Consider the following 17,537-nt stretch of genomic DNA (forward strand, 5'->3'; position numbering starts at 1 on the left):
CTATGAGTCCAGAAATTATGCGCTTTTACATGACACAGATGTCAATGGAATAACTTGTAGCTATAAAACTTATCAACTGAGAAATTTAGCTAGTTGAGAAGATCATGTATCTAAGGATGTGATTCATTTCAATGATTGTGGCTTTAACAGACAGTTTCGACCTGGAGATCGATAAATTGAATTTCCACCTGAAAATTAAAAAAATTGAGAATGGCCAACTAGTAGTTTGTAGTTCATTTATGCACTATTTCGGAGAGTTTTGTATACATTGATCTAGATGTTCCATGTAAGCCGATATCGAACCTGAATACAGAATGTACACTCCTTGAGACGTTTAGGTTTCCCGCACTCGCGATACCCAAACGCACGCTTAACGAACACTTCTATCGTGTGTTTAAACGAACGCTCCTATCATGCGTTTAAATGCACAATAAACAAATGCTCCTAGCGTGCGTTTAAACGCACGATAGACGAACGACGAAAAATAATAATATTGACATATAATGAAGACAGAAAAAAAGAAAATAATTTAAAAATTAATAAAATTATATAAATTAATAATAGCAAAAAAATATAAAAATTACAGCTAAATCAAGAAAATAATCAAAGTACAAAAAAAAACCGAACGCTTCTATCGTGCGATTAAATGCACGCTTCTATCGTACGTTTAAAAGAACGCTTCTATCGGATGTTTAAACGAACGCAAAACGATGCATGAACGCTAAAATGGGAAACGTGAACGTCTCAAGAAGTGTATAACGCAAACTGGCGCACTGTTACGATGCATCATGAATTTTGGTGTGTATATGTTTTTTTAATGTTCTTCGTGATCAGAATGGTGAATTTAAAAAATAAAAACAGAGAGTTCACTATTTATCATTTATAACAATAAGTTTGTGTGGAGATAGATAGTTTTATTCGATCCCCGTACTCTACATTCAGTCCATTTGCACTTTGACGATAATTTGAAGCGAAAAAATCAAACGAGCGATATAAATTCATTCAGTACATGAGTACTTTGATTCAGTCTATTTCGAAAAACCGTAACTTATGTCTGAACAGTTCAACAGACAATCAAAAATGAAGTATTTTCGAGTTTAGAATACAATATATATATATTACATAGATTATATACGTGTATACAAATGCACATCATACATATCAAATTATTCATGCTCTTCTTTTCTTAAATTTATAATCGGTGCTGTTCTGTATATGTATTGTGGGTCACATGACTGAAAGGCCAATGACCTGGTAATCTAAGTAAGTTTTGAGAAATTAATTCTTGTCTTTGTCGTGCCTTTAAGAGATTGTCGTTGATTTCACGGACTGGTTAAGAAATGATAAAGGAATTATGTCAGCAGTTTCAATTAAATTTCTGCCTTTTATTACAGTATTAGATGATTCGTATATTTCATGCATGTTAACTTTGCATGATCGCCAATTTGTTCCACGTTGGGCTAGGTTTTCACATGAAAATAGTAGACCTAATATTTACAGCGAGTAACATAGTTAACTTCGGGGAATAGAGTTGGATCTTTACTACCAACCTGAGGTAATTATCTATCCACTTGACAAAGACATTTTTATCATTTTAAAGGTATTTTAATACATGCTTTGTCTACAGTTTATATCTCTTTCTCAATTGTCAACGTAACTTCCTCAAGCAGTTCATGAGGTATTGATTGTTCAATCAAGGGAATCAAACTATTCCCTGAAATGAACTCTAATTCTCACTGTAAACAAAACAAGCTTCAGGTGTCATACCACATTTTCTAGTCTCCATTACTTTCTATGTTGCATTCGGCTATTTGTAAGGCTAAAAATCATCAGCACAGATGCTGCTGGAGGGGTTTAATTATGGTGATCACCCTTTATCCTTTAAGAACGGTTAAGTGAAAGCAGATATCACTATTTTAGTTTTGAAATTAAGCCAAATCAAGGAGTCTAGAGTCTTTGTTCAAAACTTTTTTCCCTACACCAAATAAAGAAAATGAAGTTTTAGATTACTGCTGATTCATTCAGCTATCAGATGACACCAAGTTTGTATATATCTACTAAACTAGAAGAATGGTAGGGTACAATAATGGGACTACTTCGTGTCATTAGGAACTACTTTCTTGTATGCGCAGGCGACTGGTTCCCGAAATAGTGATATTACACCTTCAAAGCACATGGTTAAGGAGGTAGACCTAGGGTAAGGGACATAACAAATCATTGGAACGTTTATATTCAACATTTTACACCAATCTTATGTAAGCATCAAAGTAATTTGGACTGATTTCTTTCTGTTTCAATTGAAAGCTTGATAGGCTTTGGTAAACTTTAATATGATACAAACATATCATTGATTTCAAGAGTTATGTCCTTTACCCTAGGTCTACCTTCTCAAACAGTACAGTATTAATAACCGTAATAATGGTTCTAACAAAAAATATGTTTAACTTTACAAATATTGAAAACAATATGATAAAAAATATTATATGAGTATTTGTTTGGAATTCTTGCAGCTTCCATTGACATCTGACAAAACCGTCTGTGTAACGAAATATTTTGCTATAATAAAATAATTGTATGCACATATATGATGTTCGTACAAAATAAGTTAGATTATCATTTCCGTTATATACGCTGAACGTCAATATTTTTACAGTTCAAGAAAGAATAACTTATTTGTCGTCGCCTGCTTTATATGTGCAAATATCCGGCGTCGTTGGAACAAATGATAAATAAAATATAAAAATATTTTTAAACCATGTCCAATAACAATCGCTGAAAGCATAAAAACAGGCTCTCTGGCTTATTTGAGTGTCTAGAAATAGTTAGGGGAGCCGGTGCGACATGGACACACCTAAACACAGTCATGTAGTATTTGACTTATTTATAAATTACAGCACACAATACACACAGTTTTGGTGTACTTTAACATTGGCGGATCCAGAAATTCAGAAAAGAGGGATGCTCCAGTGATCTCAATATGTTTTCTATGTAATCACCCAAATGGAATGGGACTTGGATTCAGCTATGTTTAAATTTAAAAAAAAAGGAAATAGATTTAGCTTTAAAATCGCAAAATGGCAATTGATAGTTGACATATTTCACATGTATATGACAAACTTCTGTGCATACAAAGATATTTCATAATTAAAGGGAGGACTGACAACTACTCAGATGCACATAAAGAGTCCCGGTGATGTGTAGGATAAGGTATTTGCACATAAATTGAAATTCTTTGAAATCTAAATCTGCTGAATGATACTTAAATGTAAAAACATTAAACTTAAAACTCAAATTAACTTATTTTTGCAGGATTAGGACGACAAAACACCTCGCTGTTACATGTACACACATGGAATGCTGAACAGTTATAACATTGTTCGAATCCGATCAAACAAAATAATCCAAAGTTTAAAAGATTAATTAAGCTGTATAGGACACATGATAATGGTGCGATGGACTGGAGATTAGATGCAAGTTGGTGTCCAAATATATATACGTTAAGGACTTCACAACTTCCACGCACATGCATTATTTAAGTACAAATATTTCTAGGAATCAGGCAAACCTAGAAAAATCAAACAAATTACATATATTACCCAATATTCCAATGTAGCATTTACACTCATAACGGTCCCCTGTACTAATTTAAATCGACAATTGTCTTGAACTGTCTTGGACTGGACCTTCAGATAATTTTTTAACAGAAAGTGAAAAATTAGATATTTTAGTAATTAAAAGCATTTCCTTCTTGCCCCTGAATTCTTCATTTCAGGTGAATTTCAATGAAATCATAACTCATCTTACCAATAGAATATGATTGATATTATTAATTAGTGAAATTATAAACTGACAAAGTGGCAGTGTTTTCATGACCATGTTTGACACACACAACTAAATACAACTGCATCTAGATATAATGCAAGATACAAACAGCAAGGCAGAAGACTCAACTTCATCATCGGGTTGTTTCTCAAGCAAGGCATTAGGAGACAAGTCTGTGGAATGATGTCTCGCTATCAGTTATTGCAATTGGTGTATAATATATGTAAGCAATTTAATCTAGTTGTCGACTATAAATAATTATATTTTTAAAGTACGGTAAAAAACAATCTCATTCGTGCAAGTCATTTACATATAATATTGCTAGCGTGACATTATTCCAGACGGGATATATGTCTCCTAATGTTTTTCTTGTATGGTTTATTTTAGAATATCTTCAACCTTGAGGTTTGTATCTTGCAATATGAATATAGAAAAAAGTTATAAATAATAATATATTGACCTGTTTAGAGAATTTGACATTTAACTTGAGTTGTTTATAACGTGATCTAAATATTGTGCATAGCATGTGACAGCTTTCGGTCAACAGGCGCGTAGCTGAGGCCAAATTGAAGTATAGGCAAAATTACGGCAGGGGGTCTGGGGTCTCTTAAGGCCCCAGCAGGTCCAGTTCGCACCCCCCCCCCCCGAAGCTCCGCGGAGATCGCGTTTCAGAACATCATTTATACCTCTCCTGGATGTATTTTATCTCAAAAAAAAAAATAATAATAAATTGGCAAAATTAAGTGCAGGCAAAAGCTTTTTTGCCTAACGGCAGCTACGTGCCTGGTCAAAATATCACGCATTATTATATAGATATCAGTGATTTACCGAATGTTCCCATGCAGTGTTAAAAATCGATAATTCACACTGTGAAATGTTTTTGGTAATTTCACTCTCGCACTTTCTCCGGCCAAAACTTCACAACGCGAATATTAATCCGCCGTTCACAAATATGAAATTCATATTGAAAATAGCGATAAATAATGTAGGAAATCTATAAAATAAATAGGATAATCAATTGGTTACCGTGAATAACCAAAATATGATCAGTCGTGCCAAGAATTAAATTAGATTTAAATCGTGCGCGGAACAAGTTAAATCTAAGCGTTCTTCGGCACTCGTGATAATATTTTGGTAATTCACTCTTTCCAATTCATTATCCTATCATTCTTAATGGCCGCATGATTTTATTGTTAACCTATACTTAAGTAGCACTTCTGAATCAGCTAAGCATCATGCTAAATGTGATACATGATTAAAAATATTTTTATTTTTGATATTTTGTTTAAAATGTAATTTGGAAACGGAAGAAATCAACATGTACCTTTTCATATAGTCATTGGTCGTAGGAGAGATAATTTTTTAGATAAATCTGTAAATGCAACTGTAATGCAAAAGAAATGAATTTTCGATGTGAATTATCTCTAAAAACCAGACCGTTTGGAATGGATTAATTTACATTTCATTATATGGATTCATAAAGCAACGCAACAGCAAAAATAAACATAAATCATGATGCCTTTTTTTTTTGGGGGGGGGGGGAGTATATCACATATCATAGAATTTGCATGATTCATACAAGGACTCCTATCAAAACGGCACGAAACCCGGAAAAGCATACTCTTCCATCATTTTAAATAAATTGAAGTAAAAGATGGGACCTTATAGGAATGACTTTTCATATATGTAAGAGAAACTAGTAACGTTAAAGTATCCAAATTAAAAACTGTTATAAATGAAATTAAATATATATTAGAATAATTTTTACCATTATATTAAATGAAATTAATATGAATAAAACAATTATAAATGTAGATAATATTTTTCTACAGACCTCAAACAGAATTATTTGATTCAAAATTATATCCCTTTTGAAAAAAAAATTCGTTTTCTTGATTTAATCACAATAAAAAATACCACAATTAAATCTAATTTTAAATCCACCGAGATATTTGAATTAATCTAATTGATTCGATTACGCCGTACAGTATGTGAATAAACAACTACTAATTAATGAGGAGTAAAATATTGTACCCCCTCTGGAAGCACCCCTCCTGCTGGTATATAATTATAGTATTTCATGCATTCATTTGTCATGTACTATTGCGATTGCTGCTAGAAACGTGCTTTATAAGAATTAATCGGTTCATTCAAACAAATGATAAATTAAATGTAACAGTACTATTTTATTCCGCCGTGTTTTAATTTTTGTTGACCAAAATTTTCTAGACTGAAGCAGATACAAACCTAGTTTGTCTTTCGGCTGTTGCACCTAAGAAATAAAATTTATAAAGATTGTGTATGAACTTGCCACTTTGCAATATATAACGTTCTTGAACTGGTTGGTTTAAGATGGAGATGAATATAAGGTACAGATCAGAACAAACTGTAAGAGAAGACAAGCGTTGTGTAAATATATAGCATATGTAGACCAAAATAAAAAGCACCGTTTGTTGGGGTTTTCTACACCAAAGATCACATCAACCCGTAGCCAGTGTCTTAGTTTTATATGGACTTGTCTTCAAATTAATGATAAAAAAGAAAAGGATATTGTTATCTTGGGATCAGTAATAGAGCTTTTTACTCTCTCTCTTGTCAAATTAACAAAAGCTGTTAAGGATTGAAAGATTGCTAAGCTAAGTTTACTTCAAAATCAAAAATAAAGGTTTCATGGATAGAGCTTAATATGTTTAATCATTTATATAATTTATTATGAAATTTCAATTTAAATAGCAGACAAAATAATAATAGACATTTGAACTAAAATAAACTTCTTGTAGATATTTTTTAAGGGGGGGGGGTTCTTCAATTTGGTGATTTAGATATCCAGACATCACTTTAGAGTTTATGGTATAATGAGTCATTGTTTATCTCGCCATTTTTTTTTCACTTTACCGATTCTCCAAACCTTTACCATTTTGTTTCACATTTCACATTAGTAAACATGTTTAAAAGTTGTATACACTATTGTCATCGAGGTGAAAAGGACAAACCATGTTTAAAGCAGTATTTATTTACCTAATTACAATTGTATCAAAAGCTGAATACGAGGTTTCAATACTATTTAAACTACTCATTTATTGAAAATAAGTCATTCCACTGATATACCGGTTATTTTATCGAGACGCCTCGGGGGTTTTACCTATTGTAAACAATAACAGAACAGTATAAATTTAGTATTCGGCTTACTTACACTGTAGTTAAACTACGGTTCAACGAATTCATTGAATTAGAAGGTAGAAGTTATATGTAATAAGTTTGTACTTGTGTTACCCACACAAGAAGAAAGATCATTTTCAACATCTAATATAGGTAGAACGGTACTATTTATTTTGCCTAGGCGACAATAGTGAAACTTTTGAAAAATTCACACCTTTAAAACAATGACGGAGCTATAAACTGACTTTTTTCCAGTAATATCTTCATTTCTCTAACTAAAATTGCGATCAAAGTCAAAGCAAAACGGTCTCGATTCTTTGGTATTTCAAGCAGATGATGTTTGGGGTCAAAGTCCCCCTTTTTCTGCGAATGGCACATTAAATTTTAGAAATTCATAATATTTATTTATAAAATGGTATTCAAAAAATATAATGCAATTTTTTAAAAGTATAATAATGTAAGAGCCTTGAATTAATAAAACATTTTGGGTACCAGCACAATTTGTCCAATTACAGTGTCCGGAAGTATTTACTTAAGTAGGGTACACAAAAGGCAAACCGAAAATAATGAGAGATAGTACCGTTCTACCTGTAATAGCTGTCACAGAAATACACACAATAATTAGACGGGAAAATGAATAAAAATATTAAAAATCTTAACTATATATGGTTAGTAACATTGCTCAAATATTCATCAAAACATTTAAGGATTTAGTAAAAAAAAATCATGTGCAAAGGAAATCCAAAATATGGTGCATTTCAAAACAATACGGAGTGCCAGTTTTGGGCGGGTTCCGAATGTTGAACTGTTGACTAAAGTCTTTAATTAGTTAAAACAGCAATCAAACGAACCAAGATGGTAGCGGAAATCAAAATAATGTAATCAAGGGACAAAGACCAGACATGGAAAGCTGACATACACAACAAAGAACATAAAGTAACAAAAGTAAATGAACAACTCGCACTCCACTAAAACCTTGGAGCATAGACCAGGTGCTTCGGTAGGGCAAGAGTTCTCTGCTTTTCGAGGAACAGCCGCCGAGTTGCTCAAGAAAAGTCAAGTGCGGGTAGACGAAAGAAGAAAGGAATGACACGTACGCGTTGAACGAATCAATTTTCATGGTGCAGACGGCTACACAGTAACGAGCCAAGAGTACCATAAAACTTCTGTAGTGATGACTTTAATCTTGTAGCAAGATAACCTTGCCAGAAGCCTAATTATAAGAAGTTAAGCGCGATACAAAAAGTCTGCGTAGTTACGGCAAGCTCCTGCATAACATAGGAGTTGTGATATTAAGACTCTATTCGCAGGAGCTGAAGGAATCACGTGCATTCGAATACATTTCTTTTTACACATGACACTACCTCTTCTTATTCACTCATTCAGCGAACATAAGAAATTAACTTTCTTATTCTGGTTAATATCCAAATGCACCTAATGCTTGCATAAAGACCAGCTGCCTGTTAACTGATTAAGAAACCATAAATAATCGACTGATATTGGTTATATGTTCAATCTACCTCCCGTCTGTTTGTCTTTTTTTCTATTTTTGGACACGGTGTTATCATTTGACCTACATTTGTATATAGGTTACAGACCACCAATTCAACCAATGAGCATTTGGAACGTAGGCAAAAATAGTCCTACGCAGAAATTACCCCTGTTCCTCATAGTGCTGTGAAAAAAGTTCTCATCTTATTTTAAAAATTTAAACAGTTTCTGAAAGGAAAAACATTTCTGTACATTTTATAGGTGCATTTTGCTTCTTGTGATGTGAAGCCTAATCTCCATAATGATTTTTAAATATACCCCTATCTTGTGAAAACACTGGGATTTCCCATGCTATTTATAGACCCTTCACTTCCGGTGACCAGTACTGCACTGCAAGTCTGCTAACCCCACATGCCATTCTGAGGATTGTGAGCTGACATATGTAGAATCATGCTGATATATAGTCATCTGCAGGTTAAAGTTAAGGTAAAGTCCAGAGAAGCCATTGAATATTGTGAAATTAGCATAGAAGCCTATGGGAAGTGGAATTAGTGGTTTTTAGCCTATATAACAAGAACCGGATATCATCCGTGCATGGTTTTTTTTTTCTGAGGACTAGCCATGACGAAAGGGCCACGCTGAAATCATTTTACATGATTGAACGTCCAATCAAAACTGGCTACTGTAGAGCCATTGCCATAAGGATGGCCAATTTTTACAGAAAATTGTCTGAATGGTGCATTTTCCGTTGATTTCTTAAATGTAGTGTTTTACGAATGAAATAGGAATTTCTACTCTTCCCTGTATTGAATATCTTCAATATTTGTAATCGTGGGAGAAATTTGGAATGTTTTCACTTATTCTGCTTATTTTCACTTTTGAAAAGACGTAATTTTACACACGCGAATGAAATCTCACAACTTCAAGTGTGATTCGAATCAGATTTTGTTCGGAAGCTTTAAACATTCAATACTTATGTCTATACAATATCATTCTATACAATAACGCTATTTACATAATATGAATTTAAACTCTCAATAAACCACATAGAAAACAAACCAAGGTCTATAAACTTCGATATAGTTAAATATTATTAGTAGAGTAACTCCACCCAACCTGACTGCAGCAAAAATAATTTAACGTATAAAAAACATGCGTAATTTGAGGTCAAGAAAGCAAAATAGTGCAAGAGCTAAAATATAACTTTGAGGTTATTCTTTGAATTTAGGACTAAAGGAGGTAACATAATAGAGGGAGCGATATAAAAAGTTTGAAAAGATTTTCCATTTAATTTTACATGTCACACTGTTCTTTTCCGCATGTTTGATGATTACGAATTTCATACATATTTTTTTTAACACAATAACCCCGAAACTTTGTAATGACAAAAATTCTGTACGAGAAGTCCGCGAACGATGTATGACATTCGGTACTCTTATTTTAGAAATTCATACGGATAACCCTGACCTCAACTCTTTCAATAATATCCTAGACAGTCAATTAACAGTTGTACATTGCTTACTTTCACAATTATAAGAATAAACAATAGTTCAACGATTTTGATTTGTTTTGATGTTTGAAATATAATTTGGTAGAACGGAAGGTCCTTTTTTTTCAAATTAAAGTATTTTGACAATACAAATGTATTTTCATTTCAGGGACAAACAAACAATATGGTCTCCATCTTAACCCATAACAATTTTATTTTGTGCTTTATCAAAGAAACTTGTAAGTTATTTAACGGAATAAATTGACAGCGAAATACAGCTGGAGAGAAAAATGCACAAATATTGATGAAAAATCTTTGCCATACCTTTAGCCTTTTGTAAAATGTCCCAGGTAAAAATGAAATAGTTTAAGATGTTCAGAAGAACCCGTTCACAGTCAGTCAACCGGGAAGAAAGCAATCAACCTCGATTTACGTTGTTCGGTTGTCTTTTATTAGTTAAAAATCCTCCTACATTTCGGTAAATAAAAATGTCTCGAAGAAGTGTCACAACTTTCCACACCTTTGTTGTTGTTTACAAGTGTGAAAAAATGTCTTATTGACGATGATGAGACGAATGTATGTCATAAAAATAGATTATCACGGGTTGTATTCTGTAGTAGATGACACCATAGGTCTAAACCTATGGCCGTGTCATTGGAAGGGATGATATCCAAAGACAGTCCTAAATTTTTTTAAATTTTAGTCGTATTTAAAAAAAATTAAGGTTTTAACCAATGATATGTCCTTATTTTTGGTCCAAACTTTGGGGCCTTTATTTGGCAGTGTTAGTATTAAGACTATAATATTTCATCTTGTAGTATAAGTTTGTGACGTCTTGATATACCTAACTGAATATGAATTTATTGGTAGCAGTCTTAGTAAGAATCATGCAAATTGTGTAATATGTGATCCATCCAAAAGAAGACATTTTTTTTGTTAATAAGCTGCTTTATAGGTCTATATGATAAATTGGATAGTTATTCATTCAAATCTGTCTGCTCATAAACGATAATTGACAATAAATATCCGACAGTTTCTGTTGTATTTTGCGTCATTTGCAGAGTCATCTCCATATGCTTTGAAATCTACAGTACATTCTATATAATTAATATCTTTTATGAACAATTCTATATGAAAGGCCAAATGTTACTGTCTGTTTACTTTAAAAGCATTTCAAAAATACAAAAAACCTAAAAATATGTAGGCTTTCCAGCCATGAATCACATTTTGCAAGATTCTTAGATGGAGTGCTACTTAACATGTATAATTGGTTCCTCTAGACTTCATAAAAAAATTTGAATGTTACTGTCTGTAAATCCAGACCCTTTTTCCTTCTCGTTTTGTATATACACTTCAGCATTTCAATAAGTCTTCATCTACTTTTATTAGAATAAAGATATTATTAATTATTATTATTATTATATTTCAGTGTGTATTCCCTTATCAAGTGTTACACTTTAACCAATTACTCCAAAATGCCTTGATGGTTCTGTTTACCCGATAAATTTCGAGGGAGGTTATTCCCTCCGATTCTCATTGACTTGTTCTCGGGGTTCATTTGATACTGCATGATAACAATGTAATGATTCCTGTTCGCGCTGTACATTTCTCGATTGTGAAGGCAGCGAGAAATGTACAGTATAACAAAACATTTTTCGACTGTTCATTTGGGAAACAGTAAAGGAGAAAATTCGGTAAGGACCTCTTTTTTTCCCTTAATTTGTGCATTAAAAATGATTATTAACACTGATTTCTTTGTAGTAGTAGTAGTATAGTAATATGGTCGAATACAAGCTGGTTATGGTGAGATTTATGACGTTATTCAAGAAATAGCAGTATGAATTTATGTAACTTTTACAAAAACCTTAAACGCTTGTAATACATTTGTAACAGTTCTTCAATTTTAAGATGGTTTTTGTGTGGAACAGAAGTGGCCACACATTTGTTCACTCAAGATACTTTTACACGAGTTGTAACTGACAATTATACACAAATTATATGAAGCATGAGAATGAACACGCATGCGGCCGTTGTTAAAAAAAAGAAAAACAGCACAAAACCTAGTGTTTTCCAGCCTTTTTTAACAGATTTTTTCAATTTCACCCAAGTTTGAAGGGCTAATATGTTCAAATTATTACCATCAACCAATCGAATCAACTATAAAACACATGAAAGAGTTAGAGAAACATCACTGAATTTCCTTCACGTAGGTTTAGGTTGCACTATATACAAATGGGATTTAGGTACATTGTTTCGTACACATAACTGACCCGGTCTAATTTTGTAAAACTTACAAATAAAAGGTGAAACTTTGTTACAATATTGGTTGTTGGTAGTAGAGCAATCGTACATAAGTAGATGAAATACTTGTGAAAGTAAAAAGGTGTAAACTGCATGCTTTAAGCTATCCGGAAAGATTCAGGTCCTCACCGGATTGGATTCTCTTCCCTGCACCAACAGGCTGTTTTTCAAAAATGCAAAATTTCGCAACTTTAAAATCATGATTAAATGAGCAGAAAAAGGTACATTTTTTATTTGCTTTTTTTTTTTTACAATAATACCATGCTAACTTACTTTTCGTGGTAGTTTTTGAAAATTAATTTTGGAAAGGCACACAAAGTTTGTTATGAAAACTGATGTATATTTTTATTATGTTACCATGGCTACAGATTTTTAACAAAATAGAAAAGAATTTCTATCTTTTTTATGGATCTCCATAATGTAAGGTTTTGAAAAATATTTACTTTTTACAGGAAAAAGTTGTTAGATTTGCTTGTTTAAGTGTCTCAATATAGCTTTATTTCCACAAATTGTCATAAAGTTATCTGCAGTGACCTATCTATATAGTGGAACTTTATGGCAGGTTTCATGCACCATACATTTAGAAAATGATATTATTTTACCATAGAAACCAATGTTTTATAAGTTTGTTATAGTAAAGTGAGTAAGAAATTATAACTTGTGTTAATATGCTGCTTAAATCAGTGAGTGGAAGTCCTTAGCAACCAAATATGCTGAGTTTTTATTATGTAAGATGCGACATCATGAAAGTTCCCTTAGCTGCATATGTAGTGTCAAATTTATTTTCAGTTTATACATAAGTTAATCAACCGAACAACCATTCAATGCACAATTTAAAAATATTAAGCTGCAAAGAAATCACCACGAAGAATTTCGCATACGATATAAAATTGATCGATGATCAGACGGTAATTAAATTTTTATTACAGCAGTCATATAACTATTCTAAATAACTTCCTTTTATATTTTCAATCTACAAGTACATTTTGTTTTCATTTTATAGTGCATGCTTTTCTGTATAAGAACTCTTATCTGAACTTATCTGTTAACTAAACACGTCATAGACATTTACTACCACAATGACAAAAGGTTGTTGTTAGTTAAGAAGTAGTCTTTGTAAGAATCATGCAAAGAATGTAAAATGTGATACACCCCAATAAGGCTACACATTTCTATTTTTGTTATTAATATGCTGTATAGTTTTATATGATGAAAAGCATAATTATTCATTCCAATATGTCTGTTCTTTGGAGATAATTCACATTAAAAATCCAAAGGTACTGTATTTAAGTATCATTAATAGAGTTATCTCCCTTAATTGTAAATTCTACAGTACATTCTAAATAATCTATATCTCTTATGAATGAGGGTTCTATAAAAATCAACATGTTATTTTCTGTTTAGTTAAACATTGACAAAATATCAAGAATTAAAATATGTAAGCTTCCCAACAATGTATTAAATTTTGCATGATTCTTAACGGGAATGCAACTTTACTTGCCGACAAAAATCTTAATTAAACAACTTTCAAATGTGATTTGTGGATATCAAGACACGGTCACAGTCATCCAGTGCAGTCATCAGTTTACTATTTATTGATACAAGCTCGAATTTACATTACACCAAAATTATATAACAGCCAATCATATAGACCTTTATCTCATAGGAATAATAAATGTTGTGAAGTGGCTCAAATTAAACGGTTAGACAGTAAATAAGAATAATGAATACGTGAAAACAGCCACGTTTAAAATGTAAAAAGGAACTACATACAAATAAAATAAAAATAAAACGTTAATTATGGACTCAAATTCTTGGCCTTACGGCCTACGTCAGGGGCAAAAAAAAAAAATCTGGGAGAAAACTGATATTATTTGCCGACCAATACCACAGACAAGGTGCCCTTCAAAATTGATCTTGATCATTGTGAAGATGCGTCAAGTTTAAGATGAAAAGTTGTAAAATTGTATGTGAGCCGACGAAAAGCAATTGAAAACCGGGTTATAGTCACAAAGTAAGGAGGGTTTCAACATTCATTCCAAAGGGGGGAAGCAATCCAAAGAAAACAGATAATACGTTGCTCTATGAACTTTCGTTGTTAATCGCCTGCACATGTTTCCAAAAGGACAGTTACAAATGTATATTCATGTCGTCAACACTGTGGTTTACCTCCCGAACATGTTCACATACCACACAATCCTTTCGTTTGGTGACGTTTGTATATAGAGCATGCTTCACGCATGCGAATCGACTATTCTAATGTTTACCGGGCGATCTCTTTTCGCGCCACAACTCATTTGCGCCAGTTTATTTCTTAAATTTCTTAATTAGATTAATTGCGCCAAAAATTTGAATTCTTTTTAACTTGAAATGATCTAAATTTTTTTACTGTGCTTAAGTCGTCAAAATGCTTTAAAAATCTTTCTGATGAAAGAACAGTAAAATGACTACGTAACTATGGAGCCCCCATTTAGGACATGCAAAGAAAAAAAATATTATATTTATAATATATTATATTATGAAATAGATATTGTTGGCTCAAAATAATCATATTGTGCGCACTATACATTTTTTATGGCACAATGTAATATTTTTTCTTTGTGTGTTCGTAGCGAATTTCGTACAAAATACCTATTAGTATATTATTTTATACAGGAGGAGGCGAAATTTTAGCTGTCCTGTTGATAAACTTTTCATTGAGAATTTGTAAGTATTCATATAGAATCTATTAAATCGTTTCCAGGTCTTCATGTTTTATTTTTTTTTCAAATAATCCTGCCAAATACTTTTCTACAAACATGCCATCAATTTTTAAGTAGAAACACTAAAACGTTTAGAAATAAGTTGCTAACAAACCGTGTAAGTTTAGATGTTTCAGCAATCTTTACTTTGGGTAGAAGTGAAATTATTCTACTATAATAACCAGTAGTCACCAAGGAAAATAATTGGCAGACAGAATCTAAGCTTAAGTACGTTGAAAAAACATGACAGATAACTTTCTTACATGAAATTTACAGCAGTTTTGACAGAAATCGTACTAGTCCATGAGCTGGGAGGGTCCACCCTACAACCCCCCACTCATCAACTTCATGGTGATTTTTAAGTACCTTTATACCTCCCATTACCGAATCAATTTGTCGCCAAGGAGTATTCTCGGATTCTTTTTCAGTAAAAGCCTATATTTGTACCCCACTAGGTCGAAAAGCCAAGATGTTTGTGACTCAATTGTTTGAGCGTCCAAGCCTTCCTCGAACAGCAAGTGTGAACAAACTAAACACGTTTAGGTATCATTGTGTAACCCAATGTCTCAGCTTTACAATGACACCAAGCTAATTGCGGCAATACTTAGGGTTTTGGGGTAAAATAAAAAAAAATGTACCCCTAACCCACCGAAAAATCGCCTTAATTGACATATTTTTCCATGTCAAAACCCCTAGAGTATTTGCGCTTCTGTATAAAACGGCTTATTTGATATTTTCTGTTAAGTATTATCACAATTAGTACTTCTGGGGTTCGTATGATGAATTTTGGCGATTTTCATATTAGTCAGATTTTATAAAAAAAATTTAAAAAATGGGATTTTCGATTTTTCCGTAAGAAGACACATAAATTCGACCATACAAGTTATTGCTCAACTAAAACGTTTTACATTTGGTATCATTCGATAGATCATTCAATTTTGTACATAAATAAACCAGGAAAAACTAATTCTCAAAAACTAATTTTAAAAATGTTAAAATATTATCCCTAACTGTTATAAGCCTTGACGCGAATAATCATTTATTCTACTACTTATGATAGTTCAATAGAGTAATATTTTCAGACTCAAATGTTCACAGAAAAATAAAATAAAATAAAATAAATAAAAAGTAATAAAAAAATAATTTGTCAAATATCTTGCCCGAATTTATCCGAAACAAAACCACAAACATATGTAATAATTCGTTCTTTTTAAAAACAAGACATGTAATTTTGTATAAATAAATTCTATAAAGCTGTAAGACACCATACATACGAATTGATCATTTGTTTCAGATGCAGGACGTGTGTGTTTTTCTTGCAATGGTCTTATTGACGGTGACGTCTGTATAAGGGTTGAAAAGTGTGGGAATGATGAGGTACTGTTTAACTGACATATGAACAAAAAAAAAACTTGAAGTATAAGAGAATGAATTTCCATGTGCATATTTTGTTTATTGCACTTCGCGCTATAATCAATATGCACATGGAAAATTTATGTTATTTTTCACCAGACAAAATTTTTATCATAGCCAATTCTTAATTGGTTAACTCTGATGAATGACTTTATTTACTTTTATTTCGGTTCAGAATCAGCATGCTTTTTTCTACTTTGGGTTCGTTGTTTGGAAACTTATTAAGTCTCGTTTTTTAATGAATTCTTTGTTGTCGCTCTAAAATTTCCATTGTACAATTTACATATTTTTTTATCATCGCCCAAACGTGGCTAAACCTACATTTAAGAATATTTTTTGTAAGAATCAGGCAAAAGGAGAAAAATCTAATACATTCATGTAAAAAAGCCCATCGATCTGTTACTTTATTTTGACTCAATGAAGACTTTAGGTGAGTTTACGTAATATTTATTTTTGATTTTAAAGGGGAAGGGTTATGATCACTCCAAAGTACTTTAACCCTGTCGCATGTTTTGCGCCTGTCCCAAGTCAGGAAATTATGGCCTCTGAATGTCTTGTTTTCTTTTCACCTTTAGTTTATTTTTATGTTACTTAAGTATATAGGGGCAACTCTTTCTCTGTGCCTGTGTATAATGATGTTTTGGGGCCATCTGTAGCCTGCCCGATGGTATGAGGGCTAACTTTCCTCGTCGTTCATTGAAGACCAATGGGTGGCCTGGGCCGACATTTTCGTCCGGGTGGGGTTGTTGTCTCTTTGACATTTCCATACCTATTCTCGTTATATTCGTATTTCATTAAAATGTTAGAAAATTGAGGTATTTGACAGACTTGATTCTTAAAATGCAAATATTCAAACTACACTTTCCTAGTGGTGGGTTCTTACATACCAATGTTACATACATTGACTGATTATAACAGAGGCTGATACTTCATATGATTCCAAGCATAATATTATAGTTCGGAAATTCTGTCAAGCTCCTTTACCGTTCAATGCATGTAGTTTTAAATTTGTTACAGTCAGAAATACACGAGCGGACCAAACAAACCAAATTATGATGTTGGATGCCCTTATCTAGAGGTAAAGAAAAGAATGTTTTATTCATTTATTTATATCAACACTA

At 32.4% G+C, this 17,537-nt stretch overlaps 1 protein-coding gene across 2 annotated transcripts in view; it reads right to left on the reverse strand.

The window, feature by feature from the left end:
* LOC148602417 (uncharacterized) overlaps positions 1-10,579 on the reverse strand; it is a 31,220-nt gene extending 20,641 nt beyond the window's left edge. Inside the window, exons 1-2 of one of the 2 annotated variants that reach the window (XM_088551907.1) lie at positions 10,286-10,579; positions 6,070-6,094 (exon numbers count right to left, since the gene is read on the reverse strand). The gene's annotated coding sequence lies outside the window, so the exon portion shown is untranslated. The remainder of the gene's footprint in view (positions 1-6,069; positions 6,095-10,285) is intronic. The other variant, XM_088551905.1, reaches the window with a different exon arrangement.
* Positions 10,580-17,537: the final 6,958 nt, after the last annotated feature.

This window comes from Perna viridis, chromosome 11 (genome assembly GCF_037379345.1).
Source record: "Perna viridis isolate PV_CMFRI_1.1 ecotype Kerala chromosome 11, ASM3737934v1, whole genome shotgun sequence".
NCBI classification, from domain to species: Eukaryota; Metazoa; Mollusca; class Bivalvia; order Mytilida; family Mytilidae; genus Perna; species Perna viridis.